The following is a 17,435-nucleotide window of genomic DNA, read 5'->3' on the forward strand; positions in this document are numbered from 1 at the left end:
TAGAAACTTAATTATGTGACTCTCATAGAATTATATTAAAATCATCAAATAGGTTTAGTTTAGATTATAATTACATAAGCTTTTCATTGCTTTTTGAGTTGATATATGAATAAATATTCTTTCATATAAATGTTTTGCTAGTTTTTAACTCTTTTCTCACTATCACAAAACAATTCATCTTCATATTTGAGACAAATTCTGAAATATGGAAAAGAGGCAAAAAAACCCCCACTGCATTCTAATAGTCTCACTACCCTGAAAATATTTGTACTGAAATATAACTTAGCAGGCCCTTGATTTTATAAACTAAACATTATATCATAAGCATTTGTGCATGTTCTTTAAAGTTGTTATAAATATAGCTTAAAGACTTGCATAATAGTTCCTCATGGATATACCATTTATATTCTAATTCTCTTATTATTGCCCTATTAGATTGCTTCCAATTTATTGCTATAACTCTCCAATAAACATTTGTGCATGAATCTTGCTTTATGGGGTTATGTCCTGAGGCTATATCTATGATTTTTTTTGAATCAAGGGACAAGTCTTGATTTCATAATTCATGTTTTCAAATGTATTTTTTACATTCAACAAAACTTATTGAATATCTACTGTGTGCCAGATAACCATACACTTAATTACTATGTTTTTTTCCTAATTGTCAAAATTATCACATGCACTGTAGAAAATTTGGCAATTGCACACACATGTGCAAGTGTGTGTGTGTGTGTGTGTGTGTGTGTATGTAAAAGGACAAAGTAGGAAAGAGGATGTATAAGGGAATTCACCTACTTCTCTGCATCTAAGCCAGCAAAGAGAAAACTCCAGTTAGAGGAACATTTGCTCAGTTGCTCAGTCATGTTCAACTCTTTGCAGCCCTGTGAACTGTAGTCTGCCAGGTTCCTCTGCCCATGGAATTTTCCAGGCAAGAATACAGGAATGAGTTGCATTTCATACTCTAGGGGATCTTCCCCACCCAGAAATCGAACCCGAGTCTCCTGTGTCTCCTACATTGGCAGGTGAATTCTTTACCACTGTGCCACCTGGGAAACCCCAATCTTTAGAATATATCTGTACTACAACAGGTAAATTAGATTACTTCTTTCCCAGAATTTCTCCCATAATAACTCTAGGATTTGATGAAAACTTTTGTAGCTACCTTCAAAAATGATATTAGCTTACCAAGATATCTGTTCATCTGAAGCATACACCCATCAGAGCCACATATACAAACTCTAAGCTTTTCATTACATTTCAACTCAGAGAAGCAACACTAACCTAATGTGATAAAATGAATCAAATTTATCCCAGAGCAAGAACTTCCTGAAAAATCCAAATTAAAAAAATTAAGTTGAATCTCTTTCAAATAGGGCAACACCTGAATTTCTGTCTTACACATAGGTAGATATATTGTTTTGCTTGTCTGCTCAGGTTCTGCATTGCAGAGAAAAGAATTTAAAAGTCAGAACGCTAAAATCTGGAATTAAGGTAAAGGATTATGTAGATAGAGCAGGGGAAAAAAATCAAAGGACAGTAATTCCTATTATTAAATTCTCTGCTCTAGTGCTGGATTTTTCTGGTGTTTAATTGGTCAGTCGTGTTTGACTTTTTGGGACGCTATGGATTGTAGCGCAGCAGGTTCCTCTGTCCATGGACTTTCCCAGGCAAGAATACTGGAGTGACTTGCTGTTTTCTTCTCCAGAGGACCCTCCCCAGCCAGAGATTAAATTCACGTTTCTTGTGTATCCTGCCTTACAGGAGGATTCTTTTTACTCGCTGAGCCATCAGGGAAGCCAGAATTCTTCTAGCACGGAGCTCTAACTTCAAGGGCACTGCATGTAGTTATGCATTTGTGCACTGAATATTCCTAGGCGGTGCCATTCACAGTGAGCTCTGGTTGAGGACCCAAGCTCTGTAAGTCTATTTGTGTCTATCTGTCTATGTATCTGGGTTTCCCTGGTGGCTCAGTGGTAAAGAATCCCACCTGCAATGCAGGAGCCACAGCAGACCTGGATTCAATCCCTGGGTCATTAAGATCCCCTGGAGGAGGGCATGGCAACCCACTCCAGTATTCTTGCCTGGAGAATCCCATGGACAGAGAAGCCTGGTGGGCTACAGTCCATGGGGTTGCAAAGAGTCGAACAAGACTGGAGCTACTTAGCATGCACACATATATGTATCTATCTACATATAAAAACAACATTTTTATATTACATCAATTTGTGAATATATATTTATCTATTCAATATTACAGACTGAGATGACTTCAGACAGAAGAAATGACAATGGTTTATTGTATGAAGGGATTTATTTCTGAAAAAACAAAGAAAAGTGACAATTCTGCACACAGTTCAGGAAAGTGAAACACCTTTTTGCAAGGGAAGTGTCTTTTCCACAGTGCACCAGGCTGAGATGGAACCATCACCAAATTTTTGAACAGTGGCTGTTAAAAGCTAAAGCTATGTATCAAAAAGATGGATTCTGTATCTTTATATGTGTGATTTTATGTGCTGGGAATGTAGATGCTTGCCCTTTAGGATACTTTTAGGTGGCATAATGAAGTTCCAAAGATGCTGCTCATATTGATTACCAAATATTTCTCAAACACCCACTTTGTGCAATATAAGATGTGAGGTTCTATAAGGATTAAAAGCATGAGTAAGATATAGACCTTGAATACATGTAGCTTGGAGTTGATTTGGAATATAAGCATATAAGAATACATACAGTAGAAGAGCACAAGATATTTTAAAAAATAGCTTGAGGCTATGAACCTATGTCAGAAGAAATTTAAGAAAATAGAAATTACTGCAATTTAGTACTGAAATATTTCCTCAAACAATGTTCAATGGTAAGGAAGAGGAAGCTCAAAATGAATAACAGGAAAAACTACAAGCTGAAGGTTTTCACTCGACAAGAATAGTTTCACTTGTGCTTCTACTCCCCACCTGTGACTTGAATCTTTTCAAACCCACTGGCCTAAACAACCAACTCAAAAAATCAGAGAAAGGAGTGGAATCGGGACCCACGAGGATAGATTCTGACCCTGTGTCTCTCAGCCTAAGCATGGCCATAAAAAGTCCAGTTTGCCTCGAGCCTGACCGGTACTATGGAGCACTGGCAGCTGAAGATGACAGCCTCTTTACTTTCTGTTTCTGGGGCCAGCACTTTCCTTGCTAAGTGGGAGGTAAGACTGGGTTTTAAGCCCTGAGCAAGTGCCTTCCTTTCTTCATCTGAAAAATGAGCAAACAATGAGCTCCTCAAGGAGAGACAGTTAACACATGAAGACCATTTGATACAGTGGCTGGCACACAAAAAGAAAATATAGCAGGTGCTGAGCAACTGCTTAGTAAGGAAGACCTGCTGCTAGACAGATGGAGTTGGAGGCTTGGTTATGCCACCTACAACTTAGTAGCCCTAGGCGCGTCACTTCAACTCTGTACCTCAGTTTCCCCATAAGGTACTTTGTGGGAAACTGTGAGAATAAACTTCCCTGGTGGCTGACAGTAAAGAATCTGCCTGTAATGTGGGAGACCCGGGCTCAAAGCTTGGGTTGGGAAGATCCTCTGGAGGAGGAAATGGCAACCCACTCCAGTATTCTTGCCTGGAAATCCCATGGACAGAGGAGCCTGGAAAGCTACAGTCCACTGGGTCACAAAGAGTTAGATAAGACTGAGCAACTAACACTATACTTAAAAACACCTAATACATGTACAGTGCCAGACACACCATAAATTCTCAATAAAATCTTAGCTATTCATTGCAGTGAGCACCTGGTGGCTCAGCAGGTAAAGAATCTGTCTGCAATGCAGGAGACACAGGAGACATGAGTTTGATCCCTGGGTCGGGAAGATCTCCTAGAGGAGGAAATGGCAATCCACTCGAGTATTCTTGCCTGGAAAATCTCATGTACAGAGAAGCCTGACAGGCTACCGTCCAAAGTGTTGCAAAGTGCAGAATATGTCTGAGTGCGTGCATGCCTGTGTGTGTGCGCACGCACACACACACACACACACACATACACACTAGGAATTAGTAAATTATATTACCTATCTTTCAAGGTTGTTGGAAGGTTAGTATAAGACCACCCATAAAGGTACTTACCAAAGCTTCTAGCTCGTGCTAAGTACTCAATCAGAATTGTGTATTACTTCAATGATTATTATTACTATGATTATTGGTATTGTACTATACTGAGTACATTCCAGTATTCTCCCCTGGAGAATTCTATGGACAGAGGAGCCTGGCAGGCTACAGTCCATGGGGTCACAAAAGTTGGACACAACTTAGCTACTAAACCACCACAACCACCACTGTATCGAGTAGTATAAAACAGACTTTTACATTTCTAATGATTTATTATTCATAATTAATTAATTATTAATTTATTATTCATTCATTCATTAATGAGATGGTTGAATAGCATCACCAGCTCAATGGAGATGAGTTTGGGTAAATTCCAGAAGTTGGTGATAGGGAGGCCTGGCGTGCTGCAGTTCATGGGGTCACAAAGAATCAGACATGACGGAGTGACTGAATTGAACTGAATTAGGTGCTATCATAAGTCAGTAAAACAAAAAGCAGTTTTTTACACATGGCTAAGAAAAGATGTGAATTGAAAAGGGTTATAAGAATATAGTTAAGGAAAAAACAAAATTGATTGGCCTTTCTGGAAAAGTCTTACTTTACTACTTTCCAGCTCTTTGCAAGATAGATTTTCTGAGCTTTTAATGTTTAGCCATCTGAGTTAAAGATATATTTATTTCCTCCGCAGTAATTCGAGTCAGTCCTCTGGTATTCAGCTAAATTGAACTTGGGTATTTTGGAACGGTATCTGTTGACATGAATATATTTGGCATCACTAGGGAATCTAAAACTACATACAGATGGTGTCATGATCCCTCACACTCAAGATGACCCAGTATCATTATGAAATAGAAGGAGTTGCTAAAAAGTTTCATGCTGTCATTTCTAATACTGAGCATAAAGGCATGCTAGTTCTGGTTAGCAATGGTAGTTACAAAGATTATAGTTTTGCAAACATACTTAATGATATGTATTAGATACTTTTTGCTATTTTGCTCAAAAAAGTAGAAATGGGACTCTGGTAAGACACGTGAACAGACACATAACTGTTTACTCGCCTTCCATCTGATTTTGAGGTGACTGTGTGTGGTGGGAAGAGTTCCCTCACCTGCTTCCTCCCAAAGGCATATCAGATTCTAACTCAACTTGGAGGAGACGGATGCACACTTGAGATTTTGTTTTGGTCTTGCCTAGATATTTCCAGTCTAGACAATTCCCTGATGGCTAAATTTAACTAAAAAGCTAAGAGTTCTGGAAACAAATTCACCTGGGAACAATATTTGTGGCTCTGGGTCTTCTGTGATAACGTCTTATTTTTCTAAGTAAAGAAGTAACATGAGGAGGCCCTTAGTGCTGAAGGACCAGACTTTGTCACCTTGCCTTGGTTTCAGGTTTTCATGGGGCCTGTCAGAGGTCAAGACAGGCATAGGCCACTTTCATCTTAAATCAAAACAAAATAAAAAAGAAAGAAAAAGAAGGGAAAGAAATGCAAAACAGAGTTACAAAAGCTGTGATACATTTTGAAAGTCAGTATCTAAGGAGTGAACTGTTTCAACCCACACATGCTCCCGTGTATTTATTCAGTTCAATATAATTATGCCATTCCCAAGATGATTAAAGGAGTTATTAGGGGATTTATTAAAAATATTGATTCATGATACACAACAGATGTGGCCCAGTAATGAGACACAGAGGTAGGTTGAGCAGTTATGTCTTCTTTCTTCAAACCTGCCAATGCTTCTCTGTAATCATAGGTATAACTGGGTGGCATTGCGGCTCTTTGTGACAGAGAGAACCAGGGCCGGTGACCCTCCTGGTGTTTCCCTTCCCTACAGGCCCAGGGCATCTGCACTGGTGAATATCCAGCTTATATAGCCACCTGTTAATGTCAACTCTCTCCTGTGGTCAAAGAGGGGATTAACCTTCACGTCTGGGCTGCACAGGCACACTTGCTAATGGAATCTGTTTTTTTCCAGTTTCATGCATTTATTGTGCTTTAAGAAAGGTGATCCATTTGATCCTTTATTTTCAATGAATAACAGTCAAAATGCAGCCAAAATAGAATGACAAGTGTACACTGATGGACTCAACAGGCCTTGGGTGGGAGGCAGTAGAGTATATGGAAAAACTTTGAGCAGAAGGTAACAATAAACACACATATTCTTAAAGGAAGTTACTGATGGGGGCTCTTTCTATGAGAGAGGACCTCTCAAAAGCGTAAGAGGAGTCTGGAAACTGATGAAAACCTCCTGAGAGTGCTCAGCACACTGATCAAAGTTCGGTCCAACCTGCACTGTTATTGCCCATGCTGCTGTTACCTCCGGTTTGTTAGAAAGACCCTAAGTTTCCAACTGGGTTGAGTAGCTGTGACTTCACCTGGTGATTGTCCACTTCCGTGAAATTTCATTTGCAGATATCAGAGGTGGCTTCCTTGTCTCCTTTTCCCGGAAAAAAGTAGGAATGAGGGAAAGAAGGAGGAGGAAAAGAGACAGAGAAAAGAGTAAGATGGAATCTTAGCAGATGGCAGTTGGTGCCTATGAACTAAGAGGTTTGAGTTGGTGCAGGGAGCCTGAGGATTTGGATCCTGGGTGTGAGACCCGGTGAGCAGGAACAGACATAAGTGAAGGAAGCAACCAGCAACCAGCTAGCCTCAGCTTGGGGGAGGAGAGGACCCACACTATGACCCTATAGAGAAGGACTCATGGCAAAATCTGAGGCTGGTTTACAATGACAGTTGATACAGTTTGTCAGATTGAGGTGCTGGGGGTGCAAAGAAGGCTTAGGGCTTGGGGCCAGTGTCCGAGAAGCTCCTCCCCGTGCTTCTCATTCCTCTTACTAAGATGCAGTGATAAAACATTTTATGAACTCATAAAAGGGTTACAAGGACATCCCTGGTGGTCCAATGGTTAAGATTTTGCCTTCCAAGACAGGGGGCAAGGGTTCCATCCTTAGTGGTTGGAGCAAAGATCCCACAATGCCTAGGGGCCAAAAAACCAAAACATGAAAAGAAGCAATATCATAACAAATTCAATAAAGACTTTAAAAATGGTCCACAAAAAAAAAAACCCAAAAACTTAAAAAAATAAAAGCGTTACAAAGTTTTTGATACATCTTATCTGGGTTCCACTCAGGAGCCAAGACCTTTGTTAAAATGTCAGGTCCAACTGTCCTCCAGTGCTTTCCTGTTTCCCCAAAGTATAATCTGAAGTTCTTTCTGAGGTTTGCGGGGTGCTTTAGGACCCAGCGGTGCCCTGCTGCCTCTTCTGACCTCCTTTCTCCCTCAGCCTCCCTCAGGACCCCAAACACCTTTGCTTTTCTCCAATTCAAGCTCCCAAGCCTTGGCCCTTGTGGTCCCCAGACTTCACAGGGCTTGTACCCTCCCACTTCATTCTGGCCTCTTTCTCCAAATTTATTAGTTTCCCGGGGCAGCCTTGACAAAATACCACAGACTGAGTGGCTTAAATAATTGAAATTAGTTTCCTCACCATTCTGGAGGCTGAAAGTCTAAGCTGAAGATGCCAGCAGGTTGGTTTCTTCTGAGAGCTGTGAGGGAAGGATCAGCTCCTATTCTCTCTCCTTGGCTTACACATGGCCAGCTTCTCCCAGTGTCCTCCTTATTTCCTCTTCTTGAAAAGATCCCAGTCATAATGGATTAGGGGTTACCCTAATGATCTCATCGTAGCTTATCACCACTCTAAAGACCCTATCTCTAAATATGGTCATGTTTTCAGGTACTGGCAGTCAGGACTTCAACGTACAGATTTTAGGGGGACAGTTTTATGGAACCGTTAAGCATTAAAGAATCTGCCTGCAATGCAGGATAAGAATACACAACCAGAAGCATTTCTCCCAGTTTTTTTTGTTGTTGTTTTTTAATAAGCAAATACATGGGCTTCCCAGGTGGCCCTAGTGGTAAAGGACCCGTCTGCCAATGCAGGAGATGTCAGAGACTTATAAGTTTGATCATTAGGCAAGAAGATCCCCTGGAGGAGGGAATGGGAACCCACTCCAGTATTCTTGTCTGGAGAATCCCATGGACAGAGGAGCCTAGGGGACTTACAGTCCGTGGGATCACACAGAGTCGGACAGGACTGAAGTGACTTAGTATGCATCCACACAAGCCTCTTACCATGGAAGACTCCCTGATACATCCAAAATAGTGTCCCTATTAAGTAGCATACATTTATTGTCCTTTTTTTTAAAGGTCATCTTCTACCTCAGTGTCAACCCTAGAGGGCCAAATTCTTTGTTTTGTTAATTGATGTATCTCTAGTGCCTAGTCGGAAAGTAGCAGGCCCCCAGTAAATATTCATGAAAGGATGAATGTGTATTATGAAAGTGAAGTCGCTCAGTCGTGTCCGACTCTTCGAGACCCCCTGGACCGCAGCCCACCAGGCTCCTCCGTCCATGGGATTTTCCAGGCAAGAGTACTGGAGTGGGGTGCCATCACCTTCTCCACTGCTGCTAAGTTGCTTCAGTCATGTCCGACTCTGTGCGACCCCACAGATGGCAGCCCACCAGGCTCCGCCGTCCCCGGGACTCTCCAGGCAAGAACACTGGAGTGGGCTGCCATTTCCTTCTCCAATGCATGAAAGGGAAAAGTGAAAGTGAAGTCGCTCAGTCGTGTCCGACTCCCAGCGACCCCATGGACTGCAGCCTTCCAGGCTCCCCCGTCCATGGGATTTTCCAGGCAAGAGTACTGGAGTGGGGTGCCATTGCCTTCTCCAATGTGTATTATGAAGACATTACAAATTACTCTGCAAAGAACAATGACAGAGAATGATGTTCAAGGTATGTTAAATGAAGAAAGCACACTTTAAAAAGCTGCCTGCTTAACATGGTTTCATTTTAAAATCATACACATATAATTTATCTTTATTAAAAGAAAGCTTAGAGAACAAAAATAAATAAATCTTGGAGAGATATGCAACAAAATACTAACAGTGGGTGGCTCTGGAGGTGAGATTTTGATTTCTCTTACATGTTCATTTTCTAATTTCTCTTTAGTGAATATGTATTACCTCTGTAAGAGGAAAAAGACAATACATTTATCAAAAGTTAATAGAACATATTTTCCCATAACTTGTAACTGACTGTTATGTTAAGAGAGAAAAAAATACATTATTTGTCCTTTTCACTGGGGAATGGTAGGAAATACAGTGAATGGGCAGTCTCTTGGAGCCCAGTGACTGAGAGCACAGCCCATGGAATCTGCCCAGCCTGAATTCAAGCCCTTATGTGTCACTTTCTAGATTTATCATCTCAGGCATACTTGCCAATTGTACTGGGTCTCAGTTTCTTGTCTGTACAATGGGCTAACAGTGGTACACATGGGGCTTGGGGCTGCCTTCTATCTCTGGCCCAGGCTGGAATTTGATTCTTTTGAGCTCAGTGATTAGACACCAAAGTCAAGGACCAATCCAAGGATCTGACTCTTCTTTAGTCGCTGGTCAAGAGCAGGCCAGGCAACATCCACAGCACCTCATGCATTGCTTCTGGGCCTGGGCAGGGACAGGCAGCAGGAAATAATGAGGCACTTGCTGCAAGTACCGAAGTTTTAAGGGGACCTCAAAACGCTCACTGATCAGGAGAAATAATATTTGGATGGGATATTTTTAATAAATATATGTTTAAAAATCTATAATGAACAAAATGTCAACAACTTAAATAGAGACAGATAAGCATTACTAATTCCTCCTTTGTTTCAGGCTCCATTACGGCTCAGCGTGGCACTGCTCCCAGCCCACAGACTGAAGGTGGGGAACCTTCAATTATTCAAATCATTATTAATTGCTACTTAACTATAATTAATTATCTAAATTGTCCTGAGTCTCAGAATGAGCATTGCTCTTTCTGTGATTGTTTGGCCCTCAGTCAAGGCCGTGTAAGGATACCTGTGTGTGTGTGTGTGTGTGTGTGTGTGTGTGTGTTCAGTCACTCAGTTGTGTCTGACTCTTTGTGACTCTAAGGTAGGGAATGTGTATTTTTCTGATCCTATTTATTTCTTTCTCCTCAGTAGATACCTGATCACAATTGCTACCTAGACACAACCTTATCTTGTTGAAGACCCTGAGGGGCAAGTTTCTTCCTATTGTTTTATAGAAACATAAAATGCCAGCAAAGCAGGATTTCTACCTATAAGAGGGCTAAACAAAATTTGCAGATGTTGCAAACTCCTCCCCTGATGCTTCTGGGGAAGGGCACACAGACCTTGGCATACACCTTGTTTCAAAAGCAGGCAGTAGTAAACAGCGTGTTCATTCCACCTGCTTCTCTGGAGACGGGAAGACCCTTATGAGATGGGATCAGATGGGCCATTGGTCTCAAGTCGAGTTTCCCTGAAGGGCTTTCATATTACTGTATTATGGGGGTGGTTTGTGGATATTTGTTTCTGCATATCAAACACTTCACAGTATACATTCACATGGAAATCGTTAGTTAAATGTAGCAGCTGTAGAGCTTCCCCAGTGGCTCAGTGGTAAAGAATCCACCTGCCAATGCAAGAGACAGGAGTTCGATCCCTGGCCCCAGAGGATACCACATGCCATGGGGCAACTAAGCCTGTGTGCCACAACTATTGAGCCTGTACGCTACAGCAGGGGAGCCACAACTACCGAAGCCCGTGTGCCCAGAGCCTGTGCTCCACGACAAGAGAAGCCACCACAAAGAGAAGCCCATGCACCACAACGAAGAGTAGCCCTCTTAGCCACCATTATAGAATATGCCTGTGCAGCAATAAAGATCCAGCACAGTCAGAAGTAAATAAAGGGAAAAAAAAGGAGCAGCAACAATAATGTTTGGAGTTTTGTTTTCATCAGTGGTTTCATTTTACAGGACTTTTTTTTTGCTGAAACCATAGATTTCTAAGTTGCTCTGTCAAGGTAATCACTAGAAAAATAAGATATTCTCTTGCCTGGGAAATCCCATGGACAGAGGAGCCTGGAAGGCTGCAGTCCATGGGGTCACGAAGAGTTGGACACGACTGAACGATTTCACTTTCACTTTTCACTTTTCATGCATTGGAGAGGGAAATGGCAACCCGCTCCAGTGTTCTTGCCTGGAGAATCCCAGGGAGGGTGGAGCCTGGTGGGCTGCCATCTATGGGGTCGCACAGAGTTGGACACGACTGAAGCGCCTTAGCAGCAGCAGTAGCAGCAGCAGCATATAAACTTTAGGAAATTTCTATTACTCTTCTCCATTTAATGCACTATATGTTGTTTTCAAGAAAGAATCTGCCTGCAATGCAGGAGACCCAGGTTCGATCCCTGGGTCAGAAAGATCCCCTGGAGAAGGAAATGGGTACCCAATCCAATATTCTTGCCTGAAGAATCCCATGGACAGAGAAGACCGGCGGGCTACAGTCCATGGGGTCACAAGAGTCGGACACGACTGAGCGACTAACCACCACCACCACGTTGATTTCAAGCACATCATGTGAGATATCACAAGATGAACATAACCTATGGCAGATTTGTTTCTGCGAAAATCTGTGTTCTTTCTAGCTACCAAAAAACTCAGAGACCAAGCAGGGAAAGGAACTGTTTGAATGGCAGGTAGTGCATAAGACTTAAATTTGGTTACAGTATAAGTTTAGCACAATACATTATAAGGTGATGGTCTGGATGAACTTCAGAGGTTGATGAACTTTGGTGAATAAGTTAACTTTGAGGTTTGTTTTTTTTCTCTCTGATTTAAGGAATGTTGCTTACCATATCTCTCCCTTCCTCCTCCATATTTTTAGATTAATACGCTTACTAGGGAAGCAAAATACACTTGGATTACATACCTGCATCCAGTAAGCAGTCTGACTCTCCTGAGACCACCATGTGCTGATGGATGTCCAGCTGGCTCCAGATGTCCCAGCCTTCATAGACTAGGCACCTGACAGGAGAGTGAGGAAGCCAGCTGACAGCCAGAACGGACACTCCGGCTTTGTGGCCCTGCATGAACCATGTCCAGTTGCTAGATCCACTCCAAATGAGACCCGAACTGTTCCGGGTCAGAGAGGAGCGGTCCCCACTGTGCCCTGCCCATGGGGACCCACAAAATTGTGAGCATTAGAAAATGACTATTTTTAAATAGATTTTTATTGGAGTACAGTTGCTTTACAATGTTATGTTAGTTTCTGCTGCTGCTGCTAAGTCTCTTCAGTCGTGTCCAACTCTGTGGGACCCCATAGATGGCAGCCCACCAGGCTCCCCTGTCCCTGGGATTCTCCAGGCAAGAACACTGGAGTGGGGTGCCATTGCCTTCTCCATGTTCGTTTCTACTGTACAGCAAAGTGAATCAGTTATATGCATACATATATCCCCTCATTTTTGGACTGCCTTCCCATTTAGGTCACCACAGAGCATTGAGTAGATTCCCCTGTGCTATACAGTAGGTTCTCATTAGTTATCTATTTTATACATAGTAGTGTATATATGTCAGTCCCAATCTCCCAATCCATCGCACCACCTCCCCTTCCCACTTGGTGTCCCTACATTTGTTCTCTATGTCTGTATCTCTATTTTTGCCTTGTAAATATAGTCATCTATACCATTAGAAAATGACTATTGTTTTTTAAAAATGCTGTAGAGGAACAGAAACTAGAAGCAGAGGCACAAAAAAAAAAAAAAAAAAAAAGAAGGCTGAAAAGTAAAGAATAATTGTATCAGTTCTCAAACTGTGATTGCTGGTACTCTCAGTCCAACTTTTTCATTTTTCCAACTTTTATCATTCATTTATTCATTCAAGAAAAAACATATTGAGACTGTTGCAAGCCAGGCATTATACTTTGTGCTGGGGATACCAAAAAGCTGAATAAAACAGCTCTGTCCTCAGGGGAATGGCTGGTTTAATGAGGATGCCAAGCAATTACCATACAACGGGATATAAGGCTGCTTTAGAGGAGGAACTGATTGCACTGAGATGCAGAGTTTCCTAGCTTTAAGAGTCAGAGAACATTGCAGAGGAGGTGAGATAAGCCTCAAAAGAATTAGTAGAGGTTTACCAGATGGCCAAGGTGGGACTGGGCAAATTCTATGACTACAGAGAGCAGTGGATTCCTTTTTGGACAGTAGCTTCAGCTGCTCCTGTGGTCTTGATTTTTCCTTGCCTCTCCTGGGCAAAGCATTGATTGCATAACCAGAGTATTACTTTCAGATGAGTATTTGATTTTATCTGCATGGTAAGTATGACTGGAAAAACACAGCTTATGGGGTGTGTGGCCGTACTCAACCTAGGCTTGTCAAACAAATGCCCTACATAAGCTAAACTTACTCACCAGAGGGGACAAGGCTTTAGCCCCCCTCCACACCCCCACCCCCAATGTAACCTGTGTTATTGGTTTGTTTTTTTTCCCCGAATGTGCTGTCTATTCAAATCTGACTCTTAAGACAAGTTCCCTGGCCCCTACCTCCTTCCAGTTTGCTGTCTTAATCCCTTTTGATAGAAAAGTTCTAGAAGTACTTCAGGGTGAATGCCATGCTATGAGGATAAAAATTGATTATATGAGAAAAATTTCATGTCCTAAAAATCTATGAGCTTTGTTTCTAGCAGACAAACTTGGTGAAAAAGGCATCTTCAAACTTTTCCCTACTGCCAAGTTTAATGAAACTCCTTTTTCTGCAGTGTTTCAGGAGGCCATTGTCAAAAAGGCTAGGAAAAACTGAGGGGAACATGGTGAACCACTGCAAGAAAATGGTTCTAACACAAGGGAAACAAGTGGAAATAGTGAAATTTGGAAATGCTGGGGGGGAAGGAGCACTGGCATGATTAAGAACAAACAACAGAAAGCATCTAATGTGTGTATTTTTAAAAAACACTCTGCCTTGTTCTAAGTGGATTTGGCAGTGAGTTATTTCCTGGGTAAGTATAGAGGGGAGGAGCTCTCTTATGAGACTAGTTAAGTGTAGACCACATACTGTTACCGTCTTTGGAGCTGGGAGCAGAGCTGGCACCTGCTTTAGAAAACCAGCAGCCTGAACAAGGCACTTCCAGAAGACATATGGCTCCTCTACCTGCACTTGGAGGTGATCAGGGGAAGCACTGGTGGGCTGAGAAAAATTTTAGATTTCCTATCATACTTAGACAAATGGAACTGGAAGTAAATAAACCATTAAATGGCAGAGAAAAATAATGGCCCCAAGAAGGCAGAAGGAAACCCCTCAACTCTTCTAGAACTGCAGACTTTTCCTAGAACTTGTCTGAGAAAATGCCTCAATATTTGGGATTGTAGCCACAGTGACTTGTCCAGTGAGCATTCATTGCCCTGATGGTATGGTAAACCAACAACTTTTTCATTTTTTTAGAGCATCATTTCAACTAAATTCGCATTCTCATCTCAACAGACTCACTTGGCAGAAGGAAACCTAGATGGTGTGAGAAGAGAAAGAAGTTGGGAGAACAATTCAGAAGGAGTAGGGAAAGAAGACAGCTGGAAGACACACGGGGTAGTTTATTACAATATGACTCCCAGTACTGTCTAATGCCCCACTTACTCCAAAATCTGGATTATAATGTTCTGAAGTCGGGAATTAGAGAAGTCAAATTGTTCCACATGAAATCAGGTATAATAGTAATTCTCAACTTTTTTGTTCACATATGCCACTGAGAATATGATGATAAGGGTAGACTCTACATCCAGAAAAAAAATGTACCTATTACACACAAAATCCTCTTCTGTAAGATCAACTAGTTGTAATACTCAGGACAGTAGGGTGGAGGAAGAGAAGGGAGATTTTTTCAGAAATCCACATAGCACAATTCCTACATATCATTGGCTTAAAGCTTAGTCCCATGGCCATACATAGCTGCAAGGGAATCCAATTACTCACAACACACATACAATATATAATCCTGTTTATTTGACCATTGTAGATGCTTTCTTGCATCTGACCTAGTTTCATTCTACAGTTTGTCTTTCTCCACTTTTTTTTGTCCTTTTAGCTTAAGAAAAGATCGTTACAGAACTCCTTGTATAACTTTTTCAAATATGCTTGGAAAAGGCTATGAAATTTTATCATGATCATTCTTGCTTTAAGTTGAAATTTCTCTAATCTTTCCTTACAGATTGTTCTTTACAGAGTGCTTTCAATATCCAGTTTCAATGTCTAGTTCACCCTTCTGCATTAGTTACTTAGCTATATAATTACATTTTCTGAGCCTCCCTTGCAGCTATGTATAGCCATAGGACTAAGCTTTAAGCCAATGATATGTAAGCACTGTGCTATGTGGATTTCTGAAAAAAATCTCCCTTCTCTTCCTCCACCCTACTGTCTAGAATGAAGACACAATAGCTGGAGATAAATAGACATCCTGGGCCATGAGTTTGAGGGGTGATGGATAAGACTGGTTTGTGGACTCCCTCATTAGAAGATAAATTTCATGAGAACACGGACCTTGTTTTTCTTGGTCAAAGCAACCTAAACCTGAACCTAAAAAGCGTGGCCTATAGTAAGAGCTTGGGAGGGTGCATGCTATCTCTTCAATTGTATCTCACTCTGTGGGACCATATGGACTGTAGCCTGCCAGGCTCCTCTGTCCACGGGATTCTCCAGGCAAGAATACTGGAGTGAGTTGCCATGCCCTCCTTCAGGGTATCTTCCTGACCCAGGGATTGAACCTGCATCTCCTGCATTGGCAGGCAGGTTCTTTACCACTAGCGCAACCTGGGAAGCCAGAGTTCAGATGCTGTGCTTAATTGCTCAGTCGTGTCTGACTCTTTGAGACTCCATGGACTATAGCCTGCCAGGCTCTTCTGTCCACAGGGATTCTCCAGGCAAGAATACTGGAATGGGTTCTTTGCCCCAACCCAGGGATCAAACCCAGGTCTCCCACATTGCAGGCAGATTCTTTACCTTCTGAGTCATCAGGGTACTGAACAGCCATTAAATGAATAAGTTGAATTAATGAATGCATTTACTCCAGATCCATGTAAAACAGGGAATGTTCATACATCAGTTGGCATTTGCAAATGTCAGGTTCTATCACAGAATCAAACTCTAGCTGAATTCAAACGTCATTACTCCTCTGCCTCCCTTTTCTCTCCTAAATTTGCCACTGTCATAAAAGGATAAGGTTTTTTCTCACTGCCCTCCAATGTTCTTTTAAAACAAAATATTCTCAAATCTATTAATACTTTTGTAATGGTGCTTCTGAATATTTTTTCTGCTTAGCAAGTTTAAAATTCTTTAATTTTCAAGGTCATGCATATCTATTTTTATATGTCCCTGATGTTAAATGCAGGCACTATTTTGAAACTTAATCTTAGGCGTTGTCTCAAGTCTATAAGAATCATCCAAAATGGTAGCTGATGACATTCCTAGGACTTCAGACAATATTATTATTGTCATGGAATGTAGTCACTGGTTCCTAAGGATTTAATGAGATGTGTTCACTGAAACTGAACTTCCTTGAATCCTTTCCCATTCTACATGGTTTCCCACATTTCAATATATTGCCTGTTTTTGTATCTAAACCTTATTTATATCTTTTAAACAATTAAATTAAATATTAATTATCTTTGCTTCCTTGATTTTTGAATTCTGTCCTGGTATTCTTTTACCAAAGAAGAATACTCCCTCTGGATTTTTTTTCCTTTCCTTTTGGTCTCATGTGTGATTAAAGGGTTTGTAAAAGTTCACATGTTTTGCAATTACATGTCATTTCTTAATTTTTTAAACTCTTCCCCCTCCAAAGTTGTTGCTATTTCTTTTTACTATTTGGAGGAACAAATGTTCCCATCATCCACTTTTGTGACATACCTGTTTTATACGTGAGCTCCTTGGTTTTTTGCTCAAATTTATTTTCAACTTTCCCAATTTTGAGGGAAGCTATCATTTGCTTTTTATTAGGTATATCAAGCTTTTCTAATATTTAAACTTCTTTACACATTATCCTCGCTTTCCTGGAGTAGCTTTCCAAAGAGAAGCCTATTATAACAGAGAGAAATAGAGCTCTTTTCTCACGTCATCAGATGAGCTCTTCCAAAACCTCTTCTCTATCAGAAATGTCTCTATTCTAACAGACCCAGAATAGGCATCTGTCACTCAGGTCCTGTTTCCTTCCTTGCTTTTCTCTTAATCCAAAGCTAACCTACGCCTGCCCTGGAGTACATCCACTTCTGCCTTCTTGAGGACCTTGCTCTGTCAATTTTCCTATCTCCTCTAACCTCAAACTCCAAACTTTTTTCTTCATAGGCTCATACCCTTTAACATATAAATATACTCACATTTTTTCCATCTTAAAAAAATTATTAACTGTACATTTCCTTGTAATGACTGGCACATCTTTCTTCTCAGCCAAATGTTTGGGAAGAAAATCTTTGTCTCCACTTTATCACCTCCTGTTTATTTCTTTTAATC

Source organism: Bubalus bubalis, chromosome 2, assembly GCF_019923935.1.
Source record: "Bubalus bubalis isolate 160015118507 breed Murrah chromosome 2, NDDB_SH_1, whole genome shotgun sequence".
NCBI classification, from domain to species: domain Eukaryota; kingdom Metazoa; phylum Chordata; class Mammalia; order Artiodactyla; family Bovidae; genus Bubalus; species Bubalus bubalis.